Source organism: Sinocyclocheilus rhinocerous, unplaced genomic scaffold (genome assembly GCF_001515625.1).
Source record: "Sinocyclocheilus rhinocerous isolate Xijiao unplaced genomic scaffold, SAMN03320098_v1.1 scaffold576, whole genome shotgun sequence".
Classification (NCBI taxonomy): Eukaryota; Metazoa; Chordata; class Actinopteri; order Cypriniformes; family Cyprinidae; genus Sinocyclocheilus; species Sinocyclocheilus rhinocerous.
Window position 1 is genome coordinate 3,355,462 of NW_015662167.1, and position 9,875 is coordinate 3,365,336.

The window sequence follows — 9,875 nt, forward strand, 5'->3', positions numbered from 1 at the left end:
CTGTGTGTGTGTGTGTGTTTGTGCGTGTGTTTCAAAATCCAGATTGTGTTTGCAGTCAAAATAACAATGGCTACTTTGACCAGCAGAGGGCAGCATTGTCTTCATTGTTCACTGAAAGCACCTTTGTTCTTTCCTTGGGTCTGGACTGACTCACAAAACTAAGATTAGTAATTGGTAGTAAAAGGTGCCGTTTTCATCTTTAAATATCTATAACTTTAATTCATTTTCCAATTCACAATGCATATCAGTGAATTTATGATTACATAAACACCAAAAATCCTTATGCGCTCAAGGTCTCCGTAAATCCAACTCATCATCTTTTAGTAAGACCCGTCCTGCTCTGTAAATTTTCAAGTAAATCGAATCCACAGAAGAAGAAGGGATGTTCTCTGGAGCATGGCAGAGGCATCAATCACACACAGTTTGTTTTAAAGCAATACCACACAAAGCAGAAGTCTGCTTCTTCGGCATTTTCCTTTTATATTTAAAATATCAATTACAGTATGCCATGAATTTCTGTAAGTTTAATACTTTGATTCTTTCATTTTTAATGCTGTGCTTCAGTTACTTTGCTGATTGGGCACAAAACCGAGGCTGTGTGTGAACGTGATACCCTGAGCTAGCTGAATTGATTCCAGAAGGGTGGACTGCGTTGAGATGTGGTCTGGACGCCTCAGTCACAATCCACCCCTCATCCATCAATCCCAAAAGCTTCCATAACAGATGGAATCACTCATATACTAATCAGTTTTATGCTGATGAAAGGCAAATCCATCTGCACTCCTCTTTTAAATCATGTTTTCTATATCCCTGTTTTTTGCTAGTTAGAACGATGGCCGAGTGGCTTCCATGGAGGAATGGCCCCTGTTGGAGCCGTTATCTGTGGCATTATTCTGGCAGAGCGATGGGCTGGAGCCTGGAAGGGACAGCTGAGTCATTTGGCAGAGACCGGCGAGCCAATTGGTCAGGGAAGTTATGAGGACAACACTAGATTTGTGACCACCTTACAGCTTCGTCTCCCCCCAGGAAGCACAGCCAGCGGGCCAGGAATGAATTTCAAGGCAAAAATCATTACCAGCTAATAACCTCCACCTAATGTATAGCACTCTATGTTGTTTTATAGCTAAAATAAATCACAATAAATTACAGTGTTTTCTTGTTGATTTGTAACTATATGAAGCAAAAACACAATGTTTTGTGGTTTGAGGGGGAACAAAAACATGTTTTTGTAGCTCACAGCCTCTTACTGTTTTCCTCAGGCTCAACTGATCAGACAAGCATTGTGGATTCGAGTTCCAGGTAATGTATATTGTAAGTCACTGAAAAGCCATATTCAGAACAGCACTGCTGACTTGAATCACTCTGTTTGTCAGTATTTGTCCCTGTGTTGTAGAATATTTAGTGACTCTTTCTGTAGATTACATAGTTTTGCCAGTAGGTGGTGACAAGTGAGCGAGCCATTGAATCATTCAGTCCACCGATTCGCTCAAAAACACAGATTTTTTTTTTTTATTGCATTCAAACTTTAACAGAACAATGCAAGCTAAAATATGTGAAAACCCCTTACAGACTGACTTACAAAATTAAAACACACTCACTACAACATTTAAAACGAAAAACATAATATGACCTTCTTTATAAATTACTCATTGAATCATTCATTCAAATGACTCGTTCAATACACAAATGTATTAAGGACCAAAACAAGTGACTGAATCAAAATCATTCAGGAATGCCATTACTGTGTGTTGCTCAGAGATATGTGCGTTATTTTAAACTATTTTTGTTTGTGGACAAACAGTTAACAAAGACACTGCAATATTGTATCTAAAATGTAAGTCACTTGTTTATTGAACTCTTAGCCATATCACTCAATTGCCCAGGATGGTGTGACACTGCTTAAATGCAACGTAATTTCCTGTAAATTCATGATATAATTCCTCTGTAAAGCTTATATTGACTGATACAGATGTTCAGATACAAAGCCGTTTGATTTCAAATGAAATCTGGAGACAGTTCTATCTGATATAAGCGTAAATCTCAGAATCGCACACAGCATTCTACTCTTATCATTGCTGTTTCGCTGGAGTTATCTGAGCGCACACAGTCAGACACAGCTGTGCTCTTCACTTCAACAGTAAAATGGCTGTCATATACACTCACTGGCCACTTTATTAGGTACACCTTGCTAGTACCGGTCCTTTCGGCCTTGCACTCTCACCCCACACTTTCACCAAGTGTGTGGATGCTGCTCTGGCTCCTTGCTCAGAGATATGTGCGTTATTTGAAACTATTTTTGTTTGTGGACAAACAGTTAACAAAGACACTGCAATATTGTATCTAAAATGTAAGTCACTTGTTTATTGAACTCTTAGCCATATCACTCAATTGCCCAGGATGGTGTGACACTGCTTAAATGCAACGTAATTTCCTGTAAATTCATGATATAATTCCTCTGTAAAGCTTATATTGACTGATACAGATGTTCAGATACAAAGCCGTTTGATTTCAAATGAAATCTGGAGACAGTTCTATCTGATATAAGCTTAAATCTCAGAATCGCACACAGCATTCTACTCTTATCATTGCTGTTTCGCTGGAGTTATCTGAGCGCACACAGTCAGTCACAGCTGTGCTCTTCACTTCAACAGTAAAATGGCTGTCATATATATCAGTGAGTTCTCGCCCTCACAGGCTGTTTCTGTGTCTCGCACTATCAGGGCCTGTTCCTACAGCTGCTGCTGCCTGAATCCACACAAACAGTCACCGCAGAGACCATATGTTTGCAGGTACAGGGGCAGATCTGCATTAATTGCTGACGTTGTTTGGTATAGTCACATTTATGATTTCTGTAAAGGGTTTAATCATATAGGTGTTTTCCCTGAGAAGGGTTAAGTAAATGTGTGTTTCTCAGGAATAGCCTACTTTTTGATTGCATTCACGCAACCATTCTCATGATATTAGATTACGCATAAATGATTTAATATGATAATTTACTATTTATTTATTTAAAAAGCTCTGGTCTGATGTATTGATCTCAGAATGTCTTTGAAATTTAATATATTCACATCCATTTGTCTTGATAGATAGATAGATCTGTTTGGCTAATTGACCCTTCGCAGGGAGCTTGATTGACATGCGATCTGACCAATCATAACCCGACAAACAAACCAGACAGGGGAGTAGATTACATCGGTGGACTTGAAAAACTGTGTACTGACGTCTTTCCGCAGATGAAACAAGATACTCTCTGATGTTCATTCATGTTTATTTCATGCTTTAAACAAGTAGTAAAGCAGAACACACGATCGGTTTATGTGTCTTTTGAACGGAGGCACTACAGCGATCTGTCGCACCACATTAAAGAGCGCTAAAACAGTATTTATTGTTGAAATTTTGTTATATAATTGACATAATTTGAAAGCTGAGAATTTGCTTGGTATAAAAAGTAACAAAACTCAAAGCTAATTTCAATTATTGAATTGGAGATGCTTTACAAATACTGCTTAGTGAAGTTTTGTTTATGAATTTGAACATAAAAACAGCATAAAGATCAAGCTTGGGATTTAAGAATAGCTTGATTGACATGCGATCTGACCAATCATAACTCGACAAACAAACCAGACAGGGGGAGTAGATTCCATCGGCGGACTTGAAAAACTGTGTACTGACGTCTTTCCGCAGATGAAACAAGATACTCTCTGATGTTCATTCATGTTTATTTCACGCTATAACTAGTAAAGATGAAGAGATGATCAGTTCACGTGAAGCTTGAATTGTGGCACTACAGCAAACTGTCACGACACATCAAAGAGCCACAAAACTGTATTTATGATTTTAGTTTCTTACAAAAGGACAAAATTTGGGATCAAATTGGACTTGTACCGTCAATATGAGGAGATTCACGTTCTATTTTTGTTTTAAACCAAAACTGAAGCCGTTCAATGCATTAGTAGACATATGTATGCATTTGTTTGCATTTGCTCTTGTGATTGTTAGCAAGTTGCACTAGAATATAGTGATAGTTTGAGGGTTGTGTGCTGGTGAAAAAACCTATGTGCGTGTGTGTGTGTGTGTGTGTGTTTTCCAAGTTGAAAAAATAACGAATGTGCATGTCTACTTAATTCGGCATTGTTGATCACTTGTGGAACACTTGAATAATTTTTTATCAATAAGTAATAATTTAAAAAATATGAATAAAAATAATAGCTAATATTTTGTTCCTTGTGATAACCACACTAACGATCTTCCGGTTTTCTGAGCCTTTTTCTCTGTACCAGGTCAGTCTGTTAATTATTTTTATGTTAAATGATAATGACTGAAAATATACTGAGAGTCAACCAAAACTATAGTTAGTTATCCTGTAAAAAATGGCTTTCTGCAGCAGTGTAACACTGCTCCTGTCACTGGGTGGTCAAGATCTTCCAAACACCACTCAAATGTCACATTTTTCATCAAGCAAACCACCGATTACTCACCATGAGTGACAGCCCATCCTTTCACCCGCCGCCTATCTGCTAGCTGAATGGACATCTCTAGTGTCGCTGTCCCAGACAAGAGGATGTCTTTGATATAACATGGATAAAAGTCTGTGCGTGTCCTTTCTGAAAGAGATTGACTGACTTGATGTGTGTGTCACGTGGCCTCTCTTCCCACAGAGGGATTCTTTACTACCATGTAAGGAGGGAGCAGAATGCTAAATAGCAGTGGTCTACGACACATCTCGTACACGGGGGACTTATCTCCGTGGCAACCGACATGCCAGGGTGTCCTGAGGCTGATCCCAAAGCAGACGAATTTAAGGGAGTTATTTAATGGAAACATAATTCACATTTGTCCTTTCTTGTTGCAAGGAATTTCGAAATCATTACTTGGTTAGTCATGAGGAATTAAAGTCCGAATGCAGTGTCACCAAGGTCGTTCGTGATAGATCACACACATAAGTGGTATTCGGAGGTTCTCTTTGCTGTTGAAGGAGATTTGCTTTAAATAAGTAAAGTCGTTCTGGCATAGAGGAAAAGGGTCGAGAGGGATGATAGAGAGGAGAAAAAGAGCAGGAGATTTCCATTTCTGGTTTATTTCTGGCCCGTACCCCGCAGCTCCCACCCTGTCTGCCCTCTGCCCGCTTGGCTGGTGGCGGCATGCTAATGATAGTATTATTGATGATACTAATGATAATACAATAGTATTATTGAGATTTTAGAGTATGAAAAGCATGGTGGCATTACTTTAGGGGGCAGTTTCCACATGCATATACGTTACAAAATAGGAATAGTTCTAAGAGTTTTTTTTTAATTCATCAAATGAATGGAGATGCATTAGAGAGAATGTTAATCATCAGTCTTAGAAGGTCAGCTAAATATTACATGAATAGTTTTTTTTCTTTTCTATATATTTTATGAGGTTACAATTTTTTTCAGTTCTGTTACTAAAATTTGGAACATCTAAGGTGGAAATACAGATTTGCGTGAGTATGAATTAAATAAAAATAAATTATATATTTATAATATATAAAATGTAGCTATTTTATTTATATTATATTAAATATATAGTATTTTATTTTAATTATATTATTCGGATATAATTTAAGTTATTTATTCTTGTGATGGCACAGATGAATTTTCAGCAAGCCATTACACCAGCCTTCCAGTCTCACATGATCCCTCAAAAAAGATGTTATTTTTGATCCAATTAATTTAATTTTGATGTTCAGATGATAAACACTTGCTAGAAATAGATAGAAGTGGATCCTTAAAGGGTACAAACAGCCATATCACTGAGCGTGTGATGTGAGACGCCCTTTTACAGCAGAGCTGACAGCCTCTCTGTCTTGTATAAGTCTGTATGGAGGATATGCTGGCACTGCTGGAAGACAGAGTGCCAGATCCCTCGCAGGCAATGCCAAGCCACCGAAATCACGTGCTAGGATCACTGCAAGACCGTCCAGCTTTTCTGAATTTATACTGGGTCAAAAACTCACACTGCAAATGCCAAATCTGACTATTCATAGGAACTCATTATAGCTTATTAGACATTAGATTATAAAACAGAGAAAAATGCATTTTTAATTTATCATAAACACATTAACTTGGTGTGTTTGTACCCATTTCTGCGATCCAGACAGATGCTGTGGTCATGCGCCAACTGACACCATGGTCTTGTCTGTGGCATGCCAATGTGCTACCTAGCATGCCCTTTGTTTTTCTACAGTCTGTTGAGACCCAGTGCTAGAGTGGCCAGACGTCCTCATTTTGCTGGAGCTGTCTTTGGAAACATTTTGTACTGTGCATTCAAAACAGCTCGCAAAGTAAAACAATGCTAAATGTGGCACTAAAGCCTGAGCAACAGAGCCTGCAGGATATTGCCTCAGTCCTGTGGTGTGTGTTTTGACCAGTAGAGGGAGCTTCTCACTACAGCAACTTCAAGTTGGCAGTTGCACTAGTTTTGCCATTGAAAACTAGATCATTCTGAAGTTAAATGTGGCTTTTAGCTGTCTGTCGAGCTGCTTTGCATACTGGTGCATAATAAGGACAGCGTGTGCAGTGATGTTCTGAAATGAGGAGGCAAAAGGTTTTTTTGTTTTTTTTATCAAATGTAAATTCATGTCCCAGTCACATTTTCTTGTTTAAATAAACATTACTTACACTATCAGAAAAAAAAATCATTAACATATACATTAACATTGTAATCAATATTCTTTTTTTTAAAGCCAAGTATGAATCTCATCAAGTTAGTGTTTTTAAGCATTTTATTCCAAAATAATAACTGAAAGCAGTAACAATTTAAATAATATACTTTATTTATGAACTTGTTCAGCTATTTTTTTAAAGTTAACTTTTAACTATTTTTTAATTTTTCGGATCATCAGTCATCAAAGCTCGGTAAACATTGGTCACAGACGTGGAGATTTACTTTAAATTACACCAAGCTGATTACTCACTAAAAACTAAAAACAGATTATGTTTTCATGCCATTTTTATTTTTATTTCATGCCAATTTATTTAGACATAAACGTTATATCTAAGTGTGTGAGTTGTTTACTTAGGCTACTTTTTAAAATTAGTCTTCCTATTAATGCCATTATATTGTTTATTCAGACTGATTCGCCAACGCGCACAAACACAAGAGGCGGGATTTATTGCATGAACCAATCACAGCCGAACATAACCAGTCATATGCAATCATATCATGGTGGAGGCATTGCCTCCTCTCATGTGACTTTCCCCCATTCATTCTCAATTACCCCCCACCAAAGTCACGGCATGCTTAGCTGGGTCTGTTCAAACTCAATGGGCTCAGGGGAGGAGAGAGAGATGCGGACTCCCTCTGTAACTTTACCTGCTGGTGTCGCTGTTGGACAATGTTTTTTTAGAAAAACAAGTGATTTATATACTTTTTAATGTTATATTTTGTAATATTGGCGTTGTTTTATTTTTGTACTATAATTATCTTTTTTCAAATTCAATATTTTGAGGATACACTGCCTCCCTTGCCTCCTCTGAGGAAACTGATATACACTTTCCAGTTTTGGTTTACTTTTAAGTACTTTAGCTTACCTCATTAGATCCATGCAATAATCATTTACATAAGGAAGTCAAACTGCGCCAAGGTTAAAATTAAACGATATTAAATAAGTTCAAATTTACAGAATCCGACACATCAATCTGCTTTCTATAAATGAAGAGTTAATTTGCAAAAACAGATAACGTTGTTTTATTTTCATAAATCATGTTTTTTCATTGTGCATTCCAATTAATCTCAAACTGCAGTTGGTATATTTTGATTCAGTTAAATAAAACTAAAAAAAAAAATAATAATAACATTTTCACAAAAGCATATTAAGCAGCATAACTGTTTCAACATTAATAATATAAAATAATTCTTGATCACCAAATCAGAATATTAGAATGATTTCTGAAGGATCATGTGACACTGAAGACTGGAGTAATGGCTGCTGAAATTTCAGCTTTGCAATCACAGGAATAAGTTATTTAAAAATATATAGAAGAAAACACTTGTTTTAAAATGTGTAATTGTAATATTTTACAATATTAAATTATCTTTTTTCAAATTCAATATTTTGAGGATACACTGCCTCCCTTGCCTCCTCTGAGGAAACTGATATACACTTTTATTCATCAAGTATGCATTAAACTGATAAATAGTGACAGTAAAGATATGTACAATATCTTTAAAGATAAGTAATTGCTGTTGTTTTTTTATTATTATTATTTTTTTTTTACTTTTTATTCATCCAAAAATCTTGAAAAAACAATGACATTTTCACAAAAGCATATTAAGCAGCATAACTGTTTCAACATTAATAATATAAAATAATTCTTGATCACCAAATCAGAATATTAGAATGATTTCTGAAGGATCATGTGACACTGAAGACTGGAGTAATGGCTGCTGAAATTTCAGCTTTGCAATCACAGGAATAAGTTATTTAAAAATATATAGAAGAAAACACTTGTTTTAAAATGTGTAATTGTAATATTTTACAATATTATTGCTTTTATTGCGTTTTGATCAAATAAATGCAGCCTTGATGCTCATAAGAGAACTTTCAAAAACTCTTAACCACCTTTTGAACTTTTGAATGGCAGTGTATAGCCTATATATTTATTGCATAAATGGACCTTTATCCCTGAAAATATAGCTGCCTTTATATTTTAGAAAATGGGTCCCTGACAATGTAATAATCATACTTGGAGGTCAGTGGCATTAAAAAGTTTAAAAACATTTGATTTAGACAATGCACAAATTATCTATTGTATTTAGTTGCATAAAATAGCAATTCACTATAATAACTGATAGCACTCAAACTTGGTTCTGAATGTGCATTGCCATCATCATCAGTCAGTGAGCATTAAAGTGGAATAAGGCTGTCACGAGTCTTTAAGTGTGCCATCAAAGTACTGCATTCACCCAGAGCAAGTAGAATCATCTTCTCAAGCAGTTTGTTTAAGTGTTCCCAGGGTCCTACAAAGCTGACAGTAAAGTATGTGGTGTCGAGACGTCCAGGTGTGTCTTACAGGCCCATGTGGAATGACAACACAGGTGAACAGATCAAAACAGAGTGGGTGAGTGCATTTCTAATGGAGCATATACAGACCTAAAGGCTCTCAACATGTAGCTGGTTAGCATCTATCTGCTATGTAATCGTACTCTTCAGGAAGCAGGACACAGTTTGTCGCTGCTAATTACATACATGCCTGTTTGCTAACATCTAAGTCAGAGAGACAGCAAGGGAGAACAAAATGGAGAGACAGAGGGAAAGAGAGTGAGTTTGGGGTGGTGGAGTGAGAGCAGCTAAACGTAAAAGAACTAAAAGTGAATAATGACATGTCATGGGGTACTCACACCACTCATGGGCAAAAAATCTTAAATCCTAGAACTGAAAGGACTGAAATTCGATTAGCCAAGTGAAGCGGAGCAGCCATGCCGAGTGGATGTGTGTGTGTGGGTACATGTGTGTAGGTCAGGTTGTGTATCAGGTCAGTATGTGGTGCTGAGGTGTGGTGAGGCGCATTAGCCGTCATTGTCAGCAGTTGTAGCATTCAGTATGTTATTATGTGCTAAACCATGGGCGTAGCTTGTGGGGGGGGCCAGGGGGGCCTGGCTCCCCCATAGCGATTTAAGAATTTTACTAAATGTTTATTTATAAAGTTTTCAATGTATGTGGTTACCATGACAACCTCACGCACTTGCCACTGCTCTATGTGAATGTGAATATGTAGATTTACTATAGCAAAACGCTCCGGTTACTATCGTAACCTCGGTTCCCTGAGAGCGGGAACGAGACATCACGGAGATATTTCTGGTTGGAAGGGAAGGAGTTCCCATAACGGTCCGTGATGTCTCGTGAAAGC